The sequence below is a fragment of the Bombina bombina genome, chromosome 7 (assembly GCF_027579735.1).
Source record: "Bombina bombina isolate aBomBom1 chromosome 7, aBomBom1.pri, whole genome shotgun sequence".
Lineage (NCBI taxonomy): Eukaryota > Metazoa > Chordata > Amphibia > Anura > Bombinatoridae > Bombina > Bombina bombina.
In genome coordinates this window covers 319,412,419-319,424,986 of record NC_069505.1, presented here as the reverse complement: position 1 = coordinate 319,424,986, position 12,568 = coordinate 319,412,419, and positions in this window count along the sequence as shown.

Below are 12,568 nucleotides of genomic sequence, written 5' to 3'. Positions count from 1 at the left end.
TTTAGACTGGCAAGCAGAGTTCCTTTGGCCTCTTGATCCGTTTTTGAACATGGAATATGCAAGAACACTGCGTTCTCTGTGAGCCGGACATGGTGCACCTGTACCCCCAACCCCGTAGCAGCTTTGGAGCTGCAACCATCTCGCCCGGACCGAGTGCACCGTAAAAAGCAATGGCAAACGCTGACTTAAACAGCCGTACCTCATAATCAGAGGAGCATACATCTTCCAAGGTGCTCAGCAGGACGACCAGGTGCGTCAGAGTGATGGGCTCTCTAGAATCAAGCTTTGGACATTCCAACCTACCCCAACCCTTCACTGCCTGCCGCACTATGAAAGCGGAGGTTGTGTTTGGATAGCCTAACAGCTTGTTAAAGAATGATAGGGCTGCCACCCGGGTGCCCACTGCACCCCTCTTTACACCTAACTGCCTACATCTAACTGTTGCTGGGGACACTGAGGTGGGAATTAGGTGGATAAATGGGGTCCATAACCTTCCATCTGCCAAAGAGAAGAAGTACATGGCAAGCCATGAGCTGCTGTGTTAGGTACTAGCCTCCTAAATTGCTCCAATTGGAAGCGCAACAGCATGTCTGCCACTACATTATTAACCCCTGTGACATGCTTCGCTACAATTTGAATGTTGTACTGCAAACATCTGAGAACTTAATGCGTGAGGAAGCACCCAACAAGCGGGGAAGACGCGGAAAGGCGATTGATGGTGAACACGATGCTAATGTTGTCTGGCCAAAAGATGATGAACCTATTGCACAATTCCCACCCCCAGAGCTCAATCATCACCAAGATGGGGAAGAGTTCCAGGAGCTTCATGTTCCTGGTAAGGCCTGCTGACACCCATTCCTCAGGCCACACCTCAGCACTCCATGCACCCCTCAAGTAGACTCTGTACCCAAAACCCCCTGCAGCGTCCATAAATAAGTGAAGGGCCTGGCTAGACATCGGAGGCTTCCTCCAGAGGAGGACCCCATTAAAGTCCTGCAGGAAAACCTTTCATACTCCCAAGTCCTCTCTCATCTCGTCCGTTACCCTCACCATGTGTGGAACCTGGGCATTATACCGTTAAGGGTCTCTTCCAAATGCCTATTGAATACCCTCCCCATCGGGATAACCTTACAGGCGAAGTTGAGGAGACCTGAAATCGACTGAAGGTCCTTCAATGGCAGATGCTGTGCTGCAGCAGTTCTTTCAACCGCTCCCAGCATGCGACTCACTTTTTCCACAGGGAGATGACATAGCTCTTCGACAGTGTCAATCTCAATTCCCAGGAACGTTAGCCTCGTACAAGGACCTTGGGTCTTGTCCTCGGTGAGGGGAACCCCAAATGTTTTTTATCAGGGACCGCATTACTGCCATGAACCTGGCGCACTCCTCGATTCCTTCCCTGCCTTCCAGCAGAAAATTTTCGAGATAGTGTGCAACCGCTCCCCCTCAGGCATCTTCTTCCACTGCCCAGTGCAGGAAAGAACTGAAGGCCTCAAAAAAGAAGCCATAGTCCTTTTAGATGAAGGATATTACATCCAATAAATTATGGCACAATTGGCAGACAATAAGGTATATAAACAATTACCTAATAATCCCAGAATTGGTATTAAAAAAGAGATTGAGAGCTGTGTGTCTAAAGCAATTAGGAATGCTATTATTGGACAGGATGTGTCAAAATTATTGCTTGATACAAAGGAAAGAACCCCTGTCCTGTATACTTTACCAAAAATACATAAGGACAGGGGGGCTCCTCCTGGACACCCAATAGTGTTGGAATTGGGCCCATTCTGTCCAATTCCTTTATTTTCTTGGACAAATTTCTAAGACCATTTGTTAAATCCAATTCACATATAAAACACAGGGGATTTTCTGAACAAAATACAGGAGGTGGATTTACATGGTGGTAAACTATGGATGTGGGGAGTCTATACACATCTATTACGCATGACGCAGGCCTTGGAGCTGTGAGTAGAATACTTTACAATAATACCAATGTGAATGAACTACAGAGACAATTTATTCTGGAATTATTGGGCATTGTGTTCAGATTATTTTCTGTTCCAGGATGAGTATTTTTTGCAGCTCCAGGGTACTGCTATGGGTTTCAACGTCACCCCTACATATGCAAATATTTTTATGAATATTTTCAAAGAACAGTTTGTTTATAGTCATCCACTTTTTTTGAAGATTGGCGCCACTTGGTGGAGCTATATCGATGATGTTTTTGGGATATGGATGGGCGACATTGGAACCTTGGAGGAATTTCTCTTGCCTCCAACTGCACTGCTCATGTCTATATCTCAGAACTTGTCTCCAGATACTCTCCCTCCCGTCCCCTTCGCTCTGCTCACGACCTCCTACTCTCCTCCTCTTTTGTTACCTCCTCACATTCCCGTTTACAGGACATCTTCAGACTGGCTCCCATCTTGTGGAACTCTCTGCCTTGCTCCACAAGACTCTCCCCTAGTTTTAAAAGCTTCAAGCACTCCCTAAAGACTCTTCTGTTCAAGGATGCATACAACTTACACTAACCTTTCCTTATAACAGTTCCTCTCCTATATTGCTATCCACCATGAACCCCCTTAGAATGTAAGCCTAAGAACCCAACTGCTTGCAGATCACCTTCACAAGTGCTGTCTACAACAGTGTGACTCTAGGCAGGGCTCTCTACCCATTTGATCCCTATAATTGCTACCTTGTATACCACCTGTGTTTATATCACTGATTAATCTGTTGGCGCTCTACAAATAATCGATAATAATAATAATAATAATAATAAAATTATGTTTTTTGTCAGTCTGTATTCCCCTCTTAGTAAAAAAAAATCCAAAGGATTATGCGGAAGCATTGGAACATTTTAAGTACATATAACCCCCTGGTAAGGGAGATCCAGGAATACCCTATGCCCGCCTATAAGAGAGGTAGAAATCTTAAGGACAGTTTGGTTAAGGCTGATGTGGGCCCTAAGAAAAGATTAGTACAGAGTTTCATCGGCAAAAGGAGCCGTGAATGTTTTCCGTGCTTAATTTGCACCAATTGTAATAATATAATACGTGGATCCACATTTACCCATCCATGTACAGGCAAAAAGTATGATATTAGGGGGTATTTTACCTGTAACACAGAGTATGCTGTGTACCTGATTTAATGCCCGTGTGGGTGAGACCACCCGTAAGGTCCGTGAGAGGATGAACCAGCACAAAAGCAACATCAGAACCAAACAGATGCAACTGTGGCACATCACTTTGTAACAGCAGGACACAGTCTTAGTCAAATAAGGTTCCAGATATTGGAGCAAGTTCAAATTCCAAGGAGAGGGGGATATAGGGAAATCATCCTGAAGCAAAGAGAACTTTTTTGGATCTATGAGCTTGGTACTATGTTCCCAGGAGGTATGAATAGGGAGATGGACTGGACAGTGTTCAATTAATTGAACTTAAGTGGAGTTATGGATAAAAATTTGGATAGCATCCTGTTTCTGAGGTTACTGTTACCCCTGAAGTTTATGTTGATTACATTAAAATTTAGAAGTATAATAAAGGGTCAATATGTATATGTTTGGAAAAAGAAAAGGTTTTATGTAATTATGGCCTATACATAATTTTAACACTAGAGGGGTATTTACAGGTGTACACTTACCTGGTGTTAATTGATGGGTGTGGCTTAGGGGTATTTATAGGTGTGCTATCACTGTTGTATTCTTATACATTATAAAGTACTGAGGTCAGAAACGTTTGTTTTTTTATTTTGGCTGAATAAATTTATATTCTAATTGGTGGTGCTGTTGCAACTTTCTTTGCTGCATTACTTTGTTCGGTCCTGGTATAGACCCTGACAGCTTGCACACCTGAACTCCACCTAAGTGCTGGAACCTTTGATGGTTTGGATTCCCTCTGCGAGGGGAACTCCAAATTTATTCATTAGGGATCGCATTACTGCCATAAGCCTGGCACAATCCTCGGTTCCTTACCTGCCTGCCAGCAAGAAAATGTGGAGCTATTGTGCGACCTCTCCCCCTCCGGCATCTGCTTTCACTGCCCAGTGAAGGAAAGAACTAATGGCCTCGAAAAAGGCACATGACACCGAGCAGCTCATTGGAAGGCAACAATCAACTTAAAATTTGCCAACCCATTAGCCATAAAGACGATGGGTGAATGGGGAGCAGCCTGAATGTGGACTCCATGTCCAATTTGGCCATCAGAGCCCGCTCGCCCGCCTGCCGCACCAGCTCAAATGCCTGGTCGAACAACTGGTACTTGATGGACTTATCTCGGGGTCAATCACGTCATTCACAGTAGGACAGGTGCTGTATGAGGTGAAACTTCCCTGGCTCCTTCTTCCCAATGGGGAGACAACCAAAGAGGGAAGGGGAGGGTCTGAGAAGGGGTCCAATATTCGACCTTGCGCCAGCTCTTTAGCTAACTTATATTTTACTTCCTCTGGGTACTCATAAGCGGACTTTAAATTACGGTGTGTCGTTGAACCTGCTACGGCCCCCTACATTGGGATCCGGAACCCTTCCTGGATTCCTCCCAACAACAGGTTGGCGGCCTCCCTGTTAGGATAGGCCGCCAGCCATGGCCTAATTGTGTCCAACCTCTGCGGGGTTGGCACCCTTTTTGCTGTCCCTTCTCTCATTCTCTGACACTCAAGCCCTGTGTGGGGGCTACCGCAGTACATGCAGATGTGACGAAAGGAGTACAAAGCCCCCTTGTCGCATTGTTTCTCATTGAATTTCCAGCACTCCTTTCCCCGTCTCCGTGAGGGGGTCTGGGACTTAACAGACCCCACCCTTGGTGTTGGTACCAGACCAGCAACCTTCTCTGGCCCCAGGCCGGACCACAGGTCGATGTCCTTGGTGCCTAAAGTCATTAGTGAGTTTCCAGTCATCTTTCGGCAAGACTCGGCATCATAGGTGCAACAAACCCCTTCCCGATATTTTGTCTGGATCAGTTCAATAATATCCATATATTTGATAAGATCCAGCGCTTGGTCTGGCCATTGCTCGATGTAACAGGAGGCAAAGACACAGAAGCAGTGGCGCCACTGATCAAAAGTGTCCGGCCGCTTCACTTCTTTGGCCCAGTGGCATCGTCACTTCGTTCCTTAGCCCTATACGCTTCCACCGACAACTCAAAGATGTTGACGTATTTACTGTCCCTGATCTTTCTCATTGTCTTAAAAATGGGCATACAGTGAGTGTACCTTGCAGGAATAGGTATCACCCTGCACTGCCACTTTCCGGGCCACGTGGGAAGGTTCGGGCTGGTGCTGGGCGGCCTGTGCTACGGGAGGTGTAGGTTTAGCGTCTGCGCTGATTCTAACAATTTACCTGAATTAAACAATTGTGAAGTGGGGGGCGGCTGGGAAGACCCGGGGGCCTTTTCTATAGATCCCACCAATACCTTGAGCATACAGAACATGCGCCTCTGCCCCTTGGTATTCAACCCTAGCGCCCTCCCTCCATCTGAGTCTGAATCTAAACTGAAGTCCTTAGACAATGTGTGCAAAGGTGTAGCGTGCAAGCCCTTACCGCCTCCTAGCACTCCTTCGCTGCTGCTGCCTGCTGCAATCTGTGAGGAGGGGGCTCCAGATGTGCTGGGTAACGGTTCCATAGTGTTGACGGTAGGTTCCGCTACTCCTGGCTGCAATGCTTGCTGTGGGGATGCCTGTGGTGGAGAAAAGAATGAGGGGGGAGTATCCAAGCCTGGTGCAGAGATACCCTGAACCCCCTCTTCACTGCCAGAGGGGATTGATGTCCCAGGGCCCACATCCATACCCGATACAACAGCTCTCAAATGCTCAGACTTATACTCTGCAGCATGCGCAAATTGAGCTTCTAGCCCTCCTAATCTAGTAATCTAGTCCCCTGCCGGCGGCCTAGTGCGCTTTGCTGATGATGCCCTTATTGCCTATTGATTGCCCCCCGGTCCCTGCTCAATATGGGCTGCCACTGTCGGCTTATAAACTTGCCCCCTTATGGGTGTGCTGTCTAATCACTGCCTTGTTGCTATCGCCTGGCGGTCTAGTGTGCCTCTCTAAGCCCCATAAGCTGACCCCCTTCTAGTGCTCGCTGCGGTACTTTTTGCCCTCCGTAGCAATATTGCAGAGCATTGTGCAGCGGAACCACCCGGCTTGGATACCCCCTGCTCACCTGCGCCATCTCCCGCCGCCGGCCTCTTCTGTGTCCTTGCGCGTCCACGTCTGTCCGCTCTCTACGCTCCGACCAGAAGTAGAGGCGGGGCATGGTGCCATGTTGCGGCCTGTACTGCAGAGGCCCAGGGAAGCGGGTGGTTGGGTGGAGGACACCTCCGATGGAAGTGCCATGGAGAAGGCGTGAAAGAGCCCCACCACGGCCACCTCCACTGACATCCCTGAGGATGTCAAGGCCCCTACCCCTGCCAATAATGCCAGTTCAAAGGAGGAAGGAGACCCCTCAGGCCCTGATATCCCCGCCCCTGTGACAACTAGGCCCTGAGAGGCAGGCTACCTGGGCTTGATTCATCTGGGAATATGGGTTGGGAGGATGGGAGGGAGTCAGGAATGAATTGAGAGGGAGGCAGGGGGGAACCGGAGGGAGAGAGGATGCCTGAAGGGGGGATCACATCACTGATACTCATCTCTTTCTCAGCAGCTCTGTGCAGTGAAGGAGGATCTGGAGCTTCCCTGAAGCATTTTGGCATCGCAGAAGTCCTTCTTGCACGGTCCATGCTGTTATCATTGACCACTGGGAAGCGACATAAAGGCTGAGAAAAAAATGAAAAACTTCCAGACTGTGGGCACCAGTAGAAAGAGGCAGAACCCTGGATCCCTGGGCTTAAATATGGTAAGCCTAAACCCACCCCTAACTTTGCAACATAGTTGCTAATTTAACTTCAACACTTTAGCTAAGGTTCTTCCTTTCCACTAGAGGGCCAGGCACTTAATTTCGTTCCAGTACACCGGCTACCTTACACTACCATAGTACAAACAGCCAGAAGGTGCGCTGTTGAAATGGAGGAGCCAGCTACAACCTTTCTCCTTGGGCCCAGTAAGGTCTAGTTATGCCCCTGGTGTAAGGAGCACAATTCTAGGGCTGCTGATTTAAGTAATAAGAAAACATCCAGAATTAGATAATGGATAAACAGATGATAATGGTTAGGTCTTGTTCAGAGAGGGTTTGATTTTTGTGTCATCAGCTTACAGAGCCTTGTGGCACCCTGACAAAAAATAGTGCAAAGGAAGAGTGTGCTCGAGAAACATACACTGAAGGTACAGTTAGACAAACACAAATGCTAACAGAGAGTTTGAAGCTAGAGGGGAGGTGAGCAGTATCAACTCAGGTAGATCTAGAGAGATAAATAGAAACAAAATACATTTACACCTGGCAGTAAGTGGGTCATTTTGTCACACTGGTTTGCATTATCTGTAAAATATTAGGTATAAAAGCCAGAACAGTCTAACAATGATAACTTTAAACCTTTCAAGGAGTTTAGAGGTGAATAGGAGAAGAGATAGAGTAGTAGATGGAGTAGGAAGCTGGGACAAGCAGAAAGGGGCACAAAAGTCAAATTTAAACTTTAATCATTCAGATAGAGCACGCAGTTTTAAACAACTTTATAGTTCACTTCCATTATCAAAATAGGGTTGCCAGGTGTCCATTATTCAACTGTACAGTCCAGTGTATTAGCAGGCTATTCAGTAAAATATATACAAAATACTGGACACTTTTTAAAAGCCCAATAAATATCCACTAAATGCAAAAGGCTTCCTCCTATTCCTCAGTGACACTGTATATTTTCTATTATATGTGTTAAAGGCAATAGGGTGTTAAATCATTGTTGTGTGTTCTTTTAGCCGTCAAGGGGTCATATCACTAATGAGTACATGCCTTACTGGTAACCAAGAATCTAAAATTATTGAAGCATATGTTACTGGCAACCAAGGGGATAATATGACTGCTCAGTTGTAAAAATGTACATGGTGGTATGAAGGCTGAGCTATCACCCATGCCCTATCACAGTATATGTGTATATCCCTTTTGTGATTGGCTGATGACTATCACATGATGCAGGGGAAATGACAATGGAACTGTGAATTTTTTCTAAAGAAATCTACTACTAATTTGAAATTCAGACTAAGGGAGTTTGCATTATCTTTTTATTATGCATCTGTTGATTATGTAATTCTACTGTGTTTTAATGGTCCTTTCATTTTAAACAGTGCATGTTTAAGGAATGATTAAAAAGATGTCTGTTTCAATGGAATTTGAATATTTTTATGAGGGTTAGTTCAGGAGTAGAGGGGAGCGCAACAGTGAGTAAAAATGATCTATAAAGTACACTAGGATGATGATAACCAATCAGATAACGTATCTTCTGTGGCAAGCTGTATTTGTGAGTGAGTGTGGATTGACATTGGGCGCATGTGTTCATTCTTGTGGAGTGGACATAGTTACTTTGGTAGAGGTTGTTTCAAGCCCAATACAGTAGCTTTTGATTGTGAAGCAGTTAGAAAAGTCTGTCCTGAGAGGTGGGTGGTAATAAAAGGTGGACAATAAGCATCTCGGGTTAGAAAACAAAGTTAAAGGGACATTACAGCCAAAATTGAAATGCTCATAGGTGCATTTCAGTTTTGAATAGAAGCATTTTTGTAATATACATGTATTAGCAAATATGCTTCTACTATAAGCTATAGCTATTTCAAACGTGTATTTAGGTATGCTCCGTGCAGCAGCATTTTAAACACAGCACTTGCTCATGAGTCACTTGCAAATGACTCAATTTGTTAATGGCTGATATACTACAATCCCCACTGGAGCTCTGAGCAACTGCAGTATTTAAAATGCTGGCAAACTGAGAATATCTAGCTATGCTTCACGCGCACACGCAGAGAAAAATGTTAATACTAAAACAATGATACATTTTACTAGAATAATTTTTACAAATACATGTATATTGCAAATATTTTTCTATTCAAATATTTAATTCATCTATGTGCATTTAAATTTTAACCCGGAATGTCCCTTAAAGGTACATGAAACCCAAAAATGTTCTTTCATGATTCAGATAGAGAAAGCAATTTTAACCCTTTAATGACAACTGACGTACCAGGTACGTCATGCATTAACAAGCAGTTAATGACAATAGACGTACCTGGTACGTCAGTTGTCTAACAGAGTGCTGGAAGCGATTGCGATCGCTTCCAGCAGCTCTGAGGGTATTGCAGTGATGCCTCGATATGGAGGCATCCTGCAATACCCCTTTAGAAGCCTCCGATGCAGAGAGAGCCACTCTGTGGCCCTCTCTGCACCGGAGCGTCGTTGGTGGGTGGGAGCAAGGCAGGGAGGTGGGTGGGCGGCCTGCCAAGGGCCTGTGATGTGGAGGGGGGCGGGATCGGAGGCGGCAGTGTCCGGGGGCGCGCATGGACGCGCGCGTGCACGATGGCGGCGGGTGGGCGCGTGCACGGGGCGGGAGCGGGTGGGAACTGCTACACTACAGAAACATATCATTCAAAATTGGGAGAAAAGGGGGGGGGATTTTAATGTAATCATCAATCGAAGGGTTCTGGGAGGGAGGGGGGGGGGGGGAGCTACACTACAGAAAATGGCAAAAAAGGCCAAAAAATAATAAAAGCACATTTATTTTAATAAACTGGGTACTGGCAGACAGCTGCCAGTACCCAAGATGGCGCCCATTAAGTTAGAGGGGGAGGGTTAGAGAACTGTTTGATGGGGGATCCGTGAGGTTGGGGGCTAAGGGGGGATTTTATACAGCAGCATATGTAAATATGCTATAAAAAAAAAAACACCAAATATACCTTTTATTTTAGTACTGGCAGACTTTCTGCCAGTACTTAAGATGGCGGGAACAATTGTGGGGTGGGGGAGGGAAGAGAGCTGTTTGGGAGGGATCAGGGGGTCTGATGTTTCAGGTGGGAGGCTGATCTCTACACTAAAGCTAAAATTAACCCTGCAAGCTACCTAATTAACCCCTTTACTGCTAGCCATAATACACGTGTGATGCACAGCGGAATTTAGTGGCCTTCTAATTACCAAAAAACAACACCAAAGCCATATATGTCTGCTATTTCTGAACAAAGGGGATCCCAGAGAAGCATTTACAACCATTTGTGCCATAATTGCACAAGCTGTTTGTAAATAATTACAGTAAGAAACCAAAAATTGAGAAAAATTTAAAGTTTTTTTTTTATTTGAACGTATTTGGCGGTGAAATGGTGGCATGAAATATACCAAAATGTGCCTAGATCAATACTTTGGGTTGTTTACTACACTACACTAAAGCTAAAATTACCCCTTAAAGCTCCCTACATGCTCCCTAATTAACCCCTTCACTGCTGCGCATAATACACGTATGTGCGCAGTGGCATTTAGCGGCCTTCTAATTACCAAAAAGCAACGCCAAAGCCATATATGTCTGCTATTTCTGAACAAAGGGGATGCCAGAGAAGCATTTACAACCATTTTTGCCATAATTGCACAAGCTGTTTGTAAACAATTTCAGTGAGAAACCGAACGTTTGTGAAAATATTTGTGAAAAAGTGAACGATTTTTTGTATTTGATCACATTTGGCGGTGAAATAGTGGCATGAAATATACCAAAATGGGCCTAGATCAATACTTTGAGATGTCTTCTAAAAAAAATATATATATGTCAAGGGATATTCAGAGATTCCTGAAAGATATCAGTGTCCCAATGTAACTAGCACTAATTTTGAAAAAAAGTGGTTTGGAAATAGCAAAGTGCTACTTGTATTTATTGCCCTATAACTTGCACAAAAAGCAAAGAACATGTAAACATTGGGTATTTCTAAACTCAGGACAAAATTTAGAAACTATTTAGCATGGGTGTTTTTTGGTGGTTGCAGATGTGTAACAGATTTTGGGGCTAAAAGTTAAAAAAAAGTGTTTTTTTCCATTTTTTCCTCATATTTTATATATTTTTTTTATAGTAAATTAGAATATATGATGAAAATAATGCTATCTTTAGAAAGTCCATTTAATGGCGAGAAAAATGGTATATAATATGTGTGGGTACAGTAAATGAGTAAGAGGAAAATTACAGCTAAACACAAACACTGCAAAAATGTAAAAATAGCCTTTGTCACAAACGGACAGAAAATGGAAAAGTGCTGTGGTCATTAAGGGGTTAAACAACTTTCAAATGTACTTTTATTATCTAATCTGTTGCATTCTCTTGTCCAAGGAGCAGCAATGCACTACTGGTTTCTAACTGAACACATGGGTTAGCCAATCACAATCTATATATATTTGCAGCCACCAATCAATAGCTAGAATCTAGGTTCTCTGCTGCTCCTGAGCTTGCCTAGATAAACCTTTCAGCAAATGATAACAAGAAAAGGAAGCAAATTAAATAATAGAAGTGAATTGGAAAGTTTTTCAAAATTGTATTCTCTATCTGAATAATGAAAGAAAAATTTTTGGGTTTCATGTCCCTCTAAATATGAGAATTGAGAAGAAGAGACAGAGAGATAGAGGAATAGACGTGTGGTGTAAATGGGGAAGATTGGCTGAGTTAAGCTGTTTTCGGTTACCTACATCTATAACAATGTCAGAATTTCAGTTTAAAATAGTTTATGATTTTATGTTCACTTATCTTGGCTTCAAATAATTAGCCATTCTCACCTCATTAGATGTAACAAATTAGCGTCACAAAAAGCCAATTCACTCGGCAAATTTATATATAATTGATATCTGTAGAAGACTGCTTCAAGAATATGCCAGGCTTATATATATATATTTTTTTATTTATAGTGAATGGCTGTATGTATTGAATTACTGGAAAATAAAAGGCTGTTTTCAGTTAAATGACTTCGACTTGGTTCAACACAATCCCTCAGCAGAATGACACCCTTTCTGCGTTTTTATTTCATTCATATTAATATTGTGGGGGAAATAGAATCTGCAGTCCTGAACATGCCACCCTGCTGGAAATTGCTGTATGACTCACTAACAATCGGCAGTCATCTGGAACAATGCGTCGTGTTATCAGGTGCAGTGGATCAGGACACAAACCATACTGTGCACAAGTGACACCCCAGGAAGCATACAAAGTAAAGCACACACACTGACACACACACACAACTGTATGAATACATAGTGACACACATGCTGCATGCAGATGAAAGCACACACTGACACTGACACACACACACTGACACACACACACAACTGTTGAATACATAGTGACACACATGCTGCATGCAGAGGAAAGCACACACTGACACACACACACACACACACACACACACACACAACTGTATGAATACATAGTGACACACATGCTGCATGCAGATGAAAGCACACACACTGACACTGACACACACACACAACTGTATGAATACATAGTGACACACATGCTGCATGCAGATGAAAGCACACACACTGACACTGACACACACACAACTGTATGAATACATAGTGACACACATGCTGCATGCAGAGGAAAGCACACACACTGACACTGACACACACACACACAACTGTATGAATACATAGTGACACACATGCTGCATGCAGATAAAAGCACACACACTGACACTGACACAC